Source organism: Mustela nivalis (genome assembly GCF_964662115.1).
Source record: "Mustela nivalis genome assembly, chromosome: 11".
In the NCBI taxonomy this organism is placed as follows: Eukaryota; Metazoa; Chordata; class Mammalia; order Carnivora; family Mustelidae; genus Mustela; species Mustela nivalis.
The window spans coordinates 65,954,050-65,967,325 of NC_139030.1; the positions used below are offsets into that span (position 1 = coordinate 65,954,050).

Consider the following 13,276-nt stretch of genomic DNA (forward strand, 5'->3'; position numbering starts at 1 on the left):
TATTCTCTTGTCATCTTCAAGAAAAACACCATTGGGGCGCCTGGGTGGCTCAGTCGGTTAAGCCTCTGCCTTCGGCTCAGGTTGTGGTCTCAGGGTCCTGGGATGGAGCCCCACATCAGGGGCTTGCTTGGTGAGGAGCCTGCTTCCCCCTCCCCCTCTGCCTACTTGTGATCTCTCTCTCTCTCTCTCTCTCCGCAAATAAATAAATAAAATCTTTAAGGAAAAAGAAAAAAAGAAAAGCACCATTAATTCACAGTTTGCACGGTACATACTAGGGAGTTTTCATTAGTGTTGATACATGATCAAATAATGAGTGAATAAAGCACTATCTGAAAGTGCTCACAGGTTACAGAGATAATTTTTGAAATAATGTTTTCATTTGCTAGTGGGAAGTGGTTGTGGAACCATTTCTTGCAAATACATCTATATGTATTTGTGCATATAAATGATATGTGTATATGTATATCCCATGTATATGTATGTAAATGTACATAGGTACATAAATAAGAACTCAAAGCAAATTTAAATAAACAAAAATTTACAAAAGGCCAAAAAAAAATAAAAGTAGAGGTCACTCAAAAAGTTTAATGAAAACACGTACATGATGAAAAATCTCACTTTAAATGCAAGGAAAAGACAGTTTCTATTCCATTCTCAGAACTTTATTTACGATCAGAGTTGGAGGGGTGGCCTTTTCTTTAGAATAGCAATGTACTGGGTGCCCGGGTGGCTCAGTGGGTTAAGCCGCTGCCTTCGGCTCAGGTCATGATCTCAGGGTCCTGGGATCGAGGCCCGCATCGGGCTCTCTGCTCAGCGGGGAGCCTGCTTCCTCCTCTCTCTCTGCCTGCCTCTCTGCCTGCTTGTGATCTCTCTCTGTCAAATAAATAAATAAAATCTTTAAAAAAAAAAAAAAAAGAATAGCAATGTACTTTCCAAACACCTTTTATTTTAATGTGACTCTGGGTGATAGTCCCTAAGATTCTAACATTTGGGCATTGTAAACATTATTTTACTCTTGTCGCCCACTGAACAACCTCTGAAAAAAGAAATTTTGGCAACTAATCTGTAAGGGAAATGAAGTAATCATCATTTTCCATTTCTCTCTGGATTTCTGACACAAGCCTGACAATACCGAGTGAAAATGCTCCGGAAAGTAGAACTGGGATGTGAATACAAAGCAGTACTATGGCTTTGTCCCTCAGTGTTTCCCCAGATCCAATGTTCCGGAAAGAAAATCTTTCCTTCTCATTTTTTTTTTTTTAAGATTTTATTTATTTATTTGACAGAGAGAGATCACAAGTAGGCAGAGAGGCAGGCAGAGAGAGAGGAGGAAGCAGGCTCCCCGCTGAGCAGAGAGCCTGATGTGGGGCTTGATCCCAGAACCCTGGGATCATGACCTGAGGTGAAGGCAGAAACTTAACCCACTGAGCCACCCAGGCACCCCCATTCTCTTTTGTCTATATGAGTGGCTGTGCCCTCATCAGTTAACGCATGTAAATGGATGTGAAGATGTATTCTCAGATTCATCTGAAAGATATTCTCTGACCTCAACTTTTTATGCATTTATTCTGACTGATTCAATTTTTTAATAAAGTTGCCTAAAAACAACCTGAAAAGCTGTCTAATGGTGAGAGGTGAAGAAGAAGAAGAAAAAAGCATTATTGTGCGATCTTTACACACATTTTGTAAGAAAATGTTTGCCAAGCTCTATGGATCTAACTAAATCTCCTTGGTGTTACAGTTTCAGTCACCACATGCCCAGGCTATTTGCATCCTAGGAAACAAATGTAGAGCACCTGTCTTGAAACAACTTACTGTGAGAGTGAGTAGTCTAGACTCCAGAGCCAAGAACGTGAATCTTGGCTGTAAACAACAGAGGATTAAAAAAAAAAAAAAAAAAGTCTACATAGAGAAATAGAACATTTGTCTTTAATATCTAAGCTCTTTCCTTAAAACAGTGGGAAATCATTTTAATGAATGAGAGGAACCTGCCATGTTGCAGTGCTAAGTCCTAGCAGTTTGGCTGCGTGTGCTCGACCAAGCGACAGGTTTTGTAAAATAGAAAATATTGTTGCGTTTTTCAACCATAACTAAAGCCATAAGGCAAGGTTTCTGGCTTCATTCACAGCTTACTGATCAGGCTGGTGGACCAAATGCTGACAAAGAGCAAAACTAAGGAAAACAAAACACTCATACTTATGGAAATGTTACCTGATCTAATCCCCACCCCACCCCCACCAAAGCAAGCAAACATTAAAATTTTCTGAATGGTTTTAAGTATGGCAAATCTTTTAATAATTTGGTGGAGAGGGTAAAGTTAGGATTTACTCATAATAGGGATGCCATTTGGTTTAGATGTTGTGTTGAGAAAACACAATGATGCAATTAAAAAATACCTTATTGTGGGGGCACATAGGTGGCTCATTCAGTTAAGAGTCTGACTTCAACTCAGGTCGTGATCCCAGAATCCCGAGATTGAGCCCCCCATTGGGTTCCCTGCTCAGTGGGGAGTCTGCTTCTCCCTCTCCCAGCTTGTGCTTTCTTTCTTTCTCTCTCTCTCAATAAATAAATACCTTATTGTATATATTCAAACCATAGAGAATCTCGTTGTAGAGATTAATGGGTAAACTTAAAATATGATAAAAAAAATTTTTTCCCCTGCTTTACTTCACTCTTAAAGAACACATAGGCAGCCCTGTAGGTAGGGTGTCATCTTGCTGACTGTAATTCAGCTGAATACTACTCACCTTTTTGCAATGTATGAGTAGGTATGTTAGAATTTAAGATTTGAGTAAAATAGTTTGTTAATTAAATGAACCTAAAATTAGAGCTTTGTTTCCCTTTTAATAACATTCACTGTGACCCACAGATGACATCCCTAGTCCCCAGTGACCATCTCAAAAATATGTGAGCAAGTTTAGAGTATACGTACAGAGTGAGCTCCAGCCAAGTCACTACTTCTATGAAACTGGACCAGTTACTTGACTCTGAAGCCTCACTTTTCTCCTCTATAGTTATGAGGATAATACTACCATCTACCCCCTGAGATTGTAGTGGTAAAAATTAGAGCATGTGCCAAGCGCTTGGTTAGCACTCAATAAATGTTACTCTTCTTCATGGTGAATATAAGGCTGGATGATTAAAAGACAAGTAACTCAAGGGAGAGAATCATTGACAGTGTCCTCACACTTTATTGAGGGCAAACCAATAAGTAGGGGCAGGGTCAAGGTTAGGAGTAACAAAACTCACCTCTGGCTTCTGTCACCACATAAATCCCCCTTCTTTCTTTTCTGCTAGTTCAAAGCTCAGTAGTCCCAATTTGCTCTTCTCCAGAAAGTTAAAAACAGACAATATAAAAACAAGACGGATTGAAAAGAAAAAACTTTGTCCCCAAGCCCTGGTCATGTCAGGTCTACTTAATTGTGTTGTACAAATTCAATACGATTTTTTAAAAATTTAAAATTAAATGATTATTTGAAGATATGTCATTTGGCTATTTATGTTAAAAATGTTTATAGCTAACTAAACTATTTAATTTTTCATGTTTATTTTTATATGGTAAAGACTTGCTATGCAGTTCATAGATACTGTCATTTTGTAATTTTCAAATGGAATGATGACAGGTGGTTACTCTGAAATTTACTGAGAATAAATAACACAGTTTTCCAAATAATGGTACTTGGTGCATTAGATACAGCAGTGTGTTGCAAATACAGAAAAGTGGATTATAACAAGAGGTACAATCACATCAAGTTCTTTACTAATATTAGTATCATTCTCTAAAGAGAAATACATTTTTTTCTCCTTCACCTCATTAGTCGTCCATGAGGGGTCATTAAATACACCTAGATTCACAAGTATGAAAAATATTTTTATCTAATTTCTATGATGAGAATATTCTTCAGCACAAATTGGATTTTCAGACAGCTTCATGAATACGTGAAAAACAAAAGTGTGATTTAAAGAATAACCCTCAACGTTTAGATGCTCATGATCTGGAAATCCCATAAGGAATCCTCATCTTAAAAAACTGATATACCTTTTTCTCTTTTTGCTGAATGAAGTACAGTGTGAACAAGACAACCTGTCTCTCCAAATTTTGTCACTTATGTTACCAGCTGGTTGCAATCAATATAAAGATGAAAAATCCAAAGCTCAAACCATCCCTGTGTTCATAAAATCGCAGGGCAGTTCTTAAACAGTTATTAAAAGAGCTTTCAATGTGTTTGGTGTTAAAGAAATGCAGGTGAGTATCCTAAGACTGTAGGTAATGCTGAAGTTTTCTCCACAGGAGTGATATATAAAGATGAAAGCCGCGATGTATTGGTTCAGCTGTGACACATTCAGTGGGGAGAGAGAAGACAGTTGGATAATTCTGCTATGCTGACTGGGATGCAGACCATTGGGTTTGCATAGAGGGCTTGACTGAACTGATAACGCAGCGGTCGGAAGGCCTCTCTGGTTCTCCCATTGGCAACTCCTGTATTGTGATAAAACTTGCACCTAGGAAGTCCTTTCTTTACTTGCTCTCTGGACACATTGCACTCGTGGTGAGCATTTCAACCTATATAAGAAATATCAGGTTATCAGTATCTCCTATATAAACGACTATGGTGTCACAGCCTCTTAAGAGTTCTGCGTTTGCTTTCTTTTTGAGATTAAAAAACTTGTGCTCTTCAACGGTAGTGCAACACCTAGGTTGGGGCTGGGTGTTTGTAACCATTCTCTATTAAAGCTAACCCTGTGCAAAATCCTATATTCTCCTTTCATAATAACCCTAAGCCAAATACATACTTCCCAGTCCATAAAAACATACAAATACATGTGTCAATCATTTCTTGTTTTATCAACTCATATAACAGACCTGAAGGAGCGATGACTTGAGCGAATTGCTAGGTACTGAACTGTATAAAAATATATTGAAAGCAGCAGTGCAGGTCTGCATATCTAAATAGTGCAGTACATTTGATAAATCTGTACCGCCGTTCATTGGTGTTCATCTTTTCCTGCGGAAGGGGAAATGGTCAGCTAAAGGGGCTAGCATCAAACAGGTTAATTTCTTAAATTGCATTTCTTTTCTATTGCATATTGATCAAGAACTCGACCTCTGAGCTCCAGTAGCCTGGGAATGAATTTCTTTTGCATCACAGAACAGCCAGATGAACTTGGGCAAGTTCTTTATCTCTACACCTCAGTTTCCTCAACTATTAGAATAATAAGAACTCTAGGATAGGCGGCTTCTAAGAGAGCTTCAGTGACCTCTAATTCCTGGTGTTTGCACACCTGTGTCGTTTCCTCTTCTGGAACAGGCTGCATTCAGAGTGAGGCCCTTCTCTTGAGGAGAATAGGGCAGACGGGATAGGACTTTGTTCCCAACACTGGGAACACAAAGACTGCAGCTTCCTGCTTGGGGGTGCATTCTTGTTCTTTCTTAAAACTTTTGCCCTGAGGGGAACAAGGTGCCAGTTGTGAGCAGCCCAGACAAGAGGCCCATGTGGCGGAGAGCTGGTGTCTCCATGTAACAGCCAGTGAAGCAGGCTGCCAAGAGCCAGGAATATGGGCCTGAGGCATGCAACCCCCTGCTGCCCCCACCCTGGGAAAGCTTCTAGTTCTCTCTATAACCGACAAACTCCAATCTACACATACCACCCAGTTTTTTGAGCTGCCTACACTAAAGTTCATCATTCTGGAGGTTCTTTCTGTGTGTGAGGTATATGATTGCGGGAATTTGTGTTTGTATTCATGTTATTTCTTTATTTATAAATATTTTATTTATTTGTTTTGGAGAGGGCAGATTTCCCACTGAGCAGGGAGCCCGACGCGGGGCTCCATTCCAGGACTCTGAGGTCATGACCTGAGCAGAAGGCAGATGCTGAATTAACTGAGCCACTGAGCCACCCCGGCTCAGCGTATTCATTTTAAAATCACTGTGGGATTTTTCTTACAGCACATTTTTCTAAGGGTTTTTGAGATTTCATCTGGAAAACTTAGATTAATGAAAATGACTAGTAACTTTATAGAATCCATTCATTTTCCTATACATCTCTTTTATAACAGAAGTTCAGCTTTCAGAAGACAGCTTTGGCAACTGAAAATTCTGATGGGGTCATTTGAATAAGTCCAACATCTCACACAGTAGGTCATGTTTGAAGATAGAAAAAGTATAGACGAGGAGAATTTCTTTTGTCTTTCTTTATGGTTTCTTTCTACCCTTTCGTACAGATAGGGGTAAAGAATCCCTTTTACATGAAGTGGAAAAACTTGGTATAAGACCAGAATTTTTAAAACCCCTTACACTCTTTAAAGTAGAATATCATTATTCAAGTGCCATAAAAGTCAAGGCATGTGCCTGAGCTGTGGTTCAGCAAGGATTGTGACCAGCTGGTGGATTCCATAGACATTAACCGTACACTTGGGTACACTATTCAATAGGTCAGGGACGCTTTCTCCAGAAAGCCATTAGTGCACTTGACTTTTCCTGGTGGAAATCAAGAAGGACAGATCCTAGAGAGCGCTGTCTGCCAAGCCCAAACGTATTGTCTAATTCATTAGATTGGCAATAACTAAATAATCATTGGAAATTCTCATTTGTGAACACAATGTTTGGCTTAGGATTTCTATGCACACTACTTTTGAAGAAGCTACTAAGTTGCCTTTGAAAGTTTTAGGTAAATCAAATTCATGCTTGGAGAGGCTATGGAGTGTGAGAAAAAGATACCAATTAACTATTTTCATTTCTGCTTTTGGCCCTATCTTTCTGTGTGACCTCAGGCAAGTTTCTTAACCCATTCAGGGCCTCATTTTTTTAATCCACGAAATATCTGCCCTCCTTTAAATGCTGTCCTGGGGATTGGGACTTGTCAATGAGGGGTTACATGTGTTTCTATAATGTCATTAAATTCTTGACTGCAAGTTAGAGATCTCTAAATCAAATGAGAATAACAAAAATAAAAATAAAAACAAAAACAAAAAGTATAGATTTTGGGGGGAAGCTATGTGATGTCTCATCAGAAATAGACCAGATTATACCCATGCCTCAGTAACAACTGTATCCAGGGATTCTAAAACTCGTATTTTCACTTTGTTGTGGGACATCTTTATTCTTCTGTTCCTTACCTTTGTTTTGTTGCTGTTGTTGTTGTTGTTTTTGTTTTTTGCACAAAAGGTTCGTTCACAGGGTAGGCAAGAGTTGCTAATAACTCCCAAGCTTTATGGTTTAGCATGGATCAGATGCCTACAAACCAATAGTGGGGAGATGGATGTGGTTGTTGAGGTGGGGGTGGGAAGAGGAGGTTGTAGGGCAGATATACTGTCGGGCTGTGGTCTGTGGGGGGGCCTCAGACCAACTGCTCCAGATGTGGAGGGGAAGGATAGAAAAAATGTGGAATGCTTAGAAGTATTGCCAAATCATTTAGAAGTACTGCCAGATCATTTGAAAGTGCCAAAGCCTTGGTTCTTAGCCCTGAGTGAATGTTTAAATCACCTGCGGAGCTTTTTAAATACCTGAAGCAAAGTCCTTTGTGTGTTGTCATGAGAATCACCTGGGGAGCTTCTGAAATTTGTAACCTTTTCAGATCTACTCAGACCTATTCAATCATTCTCTAGAGTAGGGGGTGGCAGGAACCCAGGACTTGGCTTAAATTCTCCAAGGATTTTTAAAATTAATTAATTAATCAAAAAAAAATTTTTTTTTGCACGTTGAAATTTGAGAATCATTGCTCTAGATTGGTGATTCCCAGATTGTGATTCTCAGACCAGAGCTTCAGCTTCTCTTGGGAACCAACTGGTAAACAAACTCTCCAGTCCCACCTCAGACACACTGAATCAGTAAGTCTTAAGCTGGAGCCCTGCAACCTGCCCCCAAAAGAGCCATCCAAGTGTTTGAAATGCCCACTAAAGAAAGTTTGAGAGCCATTGCTCCAGATGAATTTAATTCTCTACTAATTCATTTCTACAGTATTTTACAAATGTATTGATTTTGGGTTTGGGCATTTAAAATATGTAATTGCTTTTCCTTTAAACTCTAAATATTTGGTTTGAAAATGACCCTGTGGGCACCACAATGCCATTTAAAAATGCAGTGTTGTGGGGCGCCTGGCTGACTCAGTAGGTTAAAGCCTCTGCCTTCAGCTCCGGTCATGATCCCAGGATCCTGGGATGGAGCCCCACATTGGGCTCTCTGCTCATCAGGGAGACTGCTTCCTCCTCTCTCTCCCTGCCTGCCTCTCTGACTACTTGTAATCTCTGTCTATCAAATAAATAAATAAAATCTTAAAAAAAAAAAGCAGTGTTGCTGTGCCTGGGTGGCTCAGTTGAGCGTCTGAACTCTGGATTCCGGCTCAGGTTATGACCTCAGGTCAAGAGTTCCACTCCTGCGTCAGGCTCCATGCTTAACGTGTGGAGTCTGCTTAAAGATTCTCTCTCTCCCTCTGCCCCTCCCTACCCATGCTTATGTGCTCCTGTGCTTTCGCTTTCTCTCTCTCTCTAAAAAAATTTTTTTAAACGCAGTGTTGCATATGATACATAAAGGTAAATTATCAACATCTACAGAGCTGTGATAAAGATAGCTTTTGTTATTATTATTATTATTTTTTTCCCCTTAATTACACTTTCCTCAACCTCTCTGGAGTGTTTTCTTCCCTTCTGTGTGTCTGGGAACTAACTCTCCAATGTCAGTTTCATAATTGTCAGCATCTTTTAATCATAGGCAATACAGCTGTGGCTTGAGAAACTTTATCTTTTAATCTCCACCGCTTAAGCCACTGATCCATTCTGAAATAGAAGAAAAATGGAATATTTTTATTTTATAATAAAATATTTTTGAGTCTTAAAACACCATTAAATAAACTTAAAAGTTTAGAAAGCTTTTGAAAACAATTTTGAAATATCATTGCAAAACAAGACCATAAAATGTATGTACTTGTCATTGTGTTTCCACATAGGGACAGGAAGAACTTTAGAATTCCATACATGATAATTTACTGATTAAAGGGTTTACAAAGATCCTAACAGCTCTAACGGAAGATAGCTAGCAAGAGAGTACTAGAAATACTGAGGAATAGATAAATAAATATCTGAAAACACAAGTGTTTATACCCTAAGCCTACTACCTTTGAAAATTTTAGAGATTAAACAAGAATACACATGTACCCAGTCCATTAGCCAGTACAGCAATGATGTCACCACATGTCAAGTGGCCTCAGGGACCTCCCTGTACATTCATGGGAGAAGAGGAATGTGAAAGCAAGTAATGTCTTAGTACTGTGAAAACAATTTTGGTCTCAGAGACGTTGGGGGCTTTTAGGCATTCCAGACTACAATTTAAGGATAGTAAATTGGGTCAAATTCATATAGTTCCTTTCACACCTGCCACTCTGAGAAACCTGACCAAGCATAAAGTGCCATGGTAATAAAAAAGAAATGTGTGGCCTGTGCCGGGGACATGTAGTCTTGTCAGAGGAGAAAGTCTAGAGGCATCTGAGATATACTGGAAAGCTGTTTTTTAAGAATATTTAATAAAATAAAATAAAAGCTATTTTTAAAGAATATTTAATAAAATAAAATCATTTAAAAATATTTAATAAAATATGAAGTTCTTGGTAAGGAAAAGAGAGTAGATATATTTGTTTCAGAAGAAACAGATTTGCTTGAGTCTATATAAGAAGAAAGCTTTAATGGCTGAGAAAGGATATTGTAACCAAGGGAAACTGAGGGAGAAAGAAGAAAAGAATAAGCACGGGATGATACAGGAAGAGCCACAGAAACCTACAGAAGAGAAGTACTCAACAACCCAAGGTAAACAGGCAGGGGCGAGAAGAAGGAGTTAGATGGAGAGAGAAAGCGCAAAGGAGACCTCAAATCTCTAAGGAAATCACCACACATATGAAATAATCACAATAGACATTGATGATATCAAAGACATATAAAACTCAAAAGGTTAAATGACTAAATACGTCTCTGAAAGAAAAGGAACTCTATAACTTTTTATAGAAGTAGGTAATGTAAACAGAAAAAACATTCAGCTTGGAAACTCAGTCTGAGTTTCGAATGGAAGTTTTTGGTATAAGGACAACCATGTGGGTTTAAAAAAAAAATGTTTATGAGGTTTGAATGGACCAGTGCATGATAATTATGAATAAATGAAGGGAAATTGGGTTTATAAAAATGAATGCCTACCATTCAAAGAATTGGAATGTTGGGGGAAACTCTTGAGGAAAGTGGTGGCCTTCCTTCACACTCAAGAGGTGACTGTAAATTTCATCAGCTTCACAAAACACATATCTGGTCCTGCCACATCCCAAATCCAGGGCTCTCAGGAGCCCTCAACTGCCCAGTCCGACTGTTGAGGTCTTCCAAGTTACACCCCTTTCTTAGCTGTCACCTCATTTACATCTCTCCCCCTACCAACCAATGAACCTAAGAAACCTATGAACTGTTTGGAAGACGGCACAGCCATTAGTGTAACAACAGACTGGGGTACAGTTTCATAATTTTCTAAGACAGTTCAAATCCCATATTATTTGTGTGGCAAAATTTTGGCACATGAATTCCTGTATGTTTGAAAAGTCAATTTGTCAACAGAATAACTAAAAGCACAATTATGTCTAGCTATGAATCACCATAATGGAATTATTTGTTTCTCTGTTACTTGTGTCGGCAAATAATTTCATTTCATATACTTCTGTACATCTATCTTATAAACCCCATAATACATACCTGCTATTGCTTTAACAACAAAAAAAAATGATTATTTTAAATTAAAAATAGCATTGTATTATTTCTGGGGCTGTTCCTTCCTCTCTGAAGTTCAAGGCTTACATCTGGAATAATTCCCTTTTCCCTCAAATTCCTTTAGTATTTTTTGTAGTGCACATGTGCTGGTGACAAATTGCCTCAGATTTTGTTCCTCTGAAAATCTCTTCATTCCACTTTCAATTTTGAAGGATGTTTTTATGAAGTCTGGAATTTTAGATTGCTATTTCCCCCCCTTACAGCACTTTATGATATCAATCCAGTTTCTTCTAGTTTCCATTATTTCTGATGAGTAGTCAGCTCTAATTCTTATCATTGTTTCTCTAAATGTACTGTGATATTTTGATGCTTTTTTTTTTTAAAAGATTTTATTTATTTATTTGACAGAGATCGCAAGTAGGCAGAGAGGCAGGCAGAGAGAGAGAGAGGGAGAAGCAGGCTTCCCGCTAAGCAGAGAGCCCGATGTGGGGCTCAATCCCAGGACTTTGGGATCATGACCTGAGCTGAAGGCAGAGGCTTTAACCCACTGAGCCACCCAGGCACCCCGATGTCACTTTTTTTTTTTTTTTTTAAGATTTTCTGTTTTTTGTTTTAAGGACTGTGGCTGTTATATACCTAGGAATGGTTTTCCTAGCATTTATCCCAAGTTCTTCTTCAGTTTTGCAGTGGCTTGATCTTTCATTGCTTTTGAAAAAAAAAAAAATCTCAGCAATAATCTCTTCAAATAATTATTTAGCCTGATTTTCTCTTTTCTCTATCTCGTATTCTAATTAAACACCTATAAGACCACTAATTATTGTCCCATAGGTCTCTGAAGTTCTTTTTTCAACTTTGTGGTTCAGTTAATATTATTTCTATTGACCTGTCTATGAGTTTTCTAATTGTTTCTTTTACTGAATACAGACTGTTAAGCCCATCCAACAAATCATTCAGGTATTGTATTTTTACTTCTAGAATTTCCATTTGTTTCCTTATGGAGTCCTCATTTCTCTGCTGAAGTTCCCCATCTTTTCCTCTAATTTTTTTTAAAACTATTTAAAAATCCTTATAGGTTAATTTTTACATTCAATCTGTGGTTTTGCTTTGATAAACTTCTTTTTAAGATCTCAATTATGGGTCATACTGTCCTAAAAAACTATCATAATTTTTAAATGGTATGGCAGACACTGTGTTTGAAAGGCCCATAGATGCATAGATACATAGAAGAAATCTTTTCTCCAGAGAGGTCCTTCTTTTTCCTTTGTCAGATACTTAGAGACAGAGAATGGTTTTTTTTTTTTTTTTTTTTTTGATCCAGCCAGAAGTTGACCTAGATCTGAGGCTGGGTTACAACTTTGTTAAGTTCAGTTCACCTCTTGTGTGAAACGTCCTCAGGGCAAAATCTGTTCTCTGTGTATTACAGGCATGTCTCTGGTAAGACTTTGGATCTAAGCACCATTAGGACTGCAAGAGATCTTTCCTTGCCTTCCAACTCAGCACTGATCATCCTGAACCTCGACGAACTTGTGGGGTAGCATCAGTGGCAATTGAGAGGAACTATTTCTGCATTTGAAGCTGCTCTAGATTCCAGTCCTTCAAGAGGTTCAGGAGATTTCTAAAATTTTGTGGACTTCTCCTTCCCCAGCATATCAAGTCTCCCCTCTCCCTGGCCTTTGGGAGGCAAGATACTCTGCTTAACCATGCCTAGACGTGGCAGTTCCACCTATGGATGAAAGTATAACTAACCAGATCCAGGAGGAAGAGCTCACCCCTCTTTACAATTCAGTTCCTTTCAGTATATAGCTTACGGGTGGCTTAATATATGTGTACATATGTATATGTATATATATGAACAGTCTTATTAACTCTTTATATCCTTGAATTCAGTTTCAATAGAAAAATGACTACTCTAAAACAATATATTAATGAATGATTTTCTTCTTCTTTTTTTTTAAAGGTTTTTTGTTTGTTTGGTTGGTTATTTGACAGAGAGAGAGAGAGCACAAACAGGCAGACAGGCAGGCAAAGGGAGAGGGAGAAGCAGGCTCCCCACTGAGCAGGGAGCCCAACTCGGGGCTCTATGCCGGGAACCTGGGATCATGACTTGAGCTGAAGGCAGATGCTTAACTGACTGAGCCACCCATGTGCACCATTAATGAAGTATTTTCAATCTTTCTCATTTTGGATCCATTTGAGCCATTTATGGGAATGTTCTCATCTCATTTTTATTTTTCTCGATAAGGCCTTGTTTGATTATCTAAACAATCTGAAAGAAATACTTCTGGCAGTATTTTTAAACTTTAGGTCTCAAAGAAGATATTTGCTGGAAGTGTTCACTTTCAATTCTTTCTGCTTTGGTTTCTCCAGGGTTATTTTTTGATCACTGGAATCTCTATGCTGCAGTTTCAATTCTGTTTTCAGGGAAGGAAAAGAATTTAAATCTTACTCTATGATAAGCATGTATAAATGTATAAAATTAGAATTAAAAAGAGTACAAATTTGGGGAAGTCTTAATATGTGAAATCACTGATAACCTTACAAGGTT

At 38.4% G+C, this 13,276-nt stretch overlaps 1 long non-coding RNA gene across 1 annotated transcript in view; it reads left to right on the plus strand.

Moving 5' to 3' along the window:
* Window positions 1–5,429: 5,429 nt before the first annotated feature.
* Window positions 5,430–13,276, plus strand: part of LOC309843933 — a 248,714-nt gene continuing 240,867 nt past the window's right edge. Inside the window, exon 1 of the long non-coding RNA XR_014300420.1 lies at window positions 5,430–5,692. This is a non-coding gene — a long non-coding RNA (uncharacterized lncRNA). The remainder of the gene's footprint in view (window positions 5,693–13,276) is intronic.